The 230-nt window shown below is 34.3% G+C and overlaps 1 protein-coding gene across 1 annotated transcript in view; it reads right to left on the bottom strand.

The window, feature by feature from the left end:
• The window catches only part of LOC119586598 (cyclic nucleotide-gated channel rod photoreceptor subunit alpha-like), a 5,883-nt gene that overhangs the window by 2,968 nt on the left and 2,685 nt on the right, over positions 1 to 230 (bottom strand). The window lies entirely within an intron of this gene.

Here is a 230-nt window from a genome sequence, read left to right as displayed (position 1 = left end):
ATAGGATGTTTCGGGAGGGCGCAGTGTCAGCATCATGTCAGCACCACATTAACTTTTTTCTTACATTATTTGAAAAGCATACATATTTACAGGCTTATTTGCCTTGGTATAAAGCTTTATATATTTTGGAAATCTGTGTCCCTAATAATAATAATAAGTGGTCAGTTTTGATTCTATTCGTAGGATTCTGCCATAAACTATCAATTTTATATGCTGCCCCTAACAAGCAT

This window comes from Penaeus monodon, chromosome 21, assembly GCF_015228065.2.
Source record: "Penaeus monodon isolate SGIC_2016 chromosome 21, NSTDA_Pmon_1, whole genome shotgun sequence".
NCBI classification, from domain to species: Eukaryota; Metazoa; Arthropoda; class Malacostraca; order Decapoda; family Penaeidae; genus Penaeus; species Penaeus monodon.
This window is presented reverse-complemented; position numbering and strand designations above follow the sequence as displayed.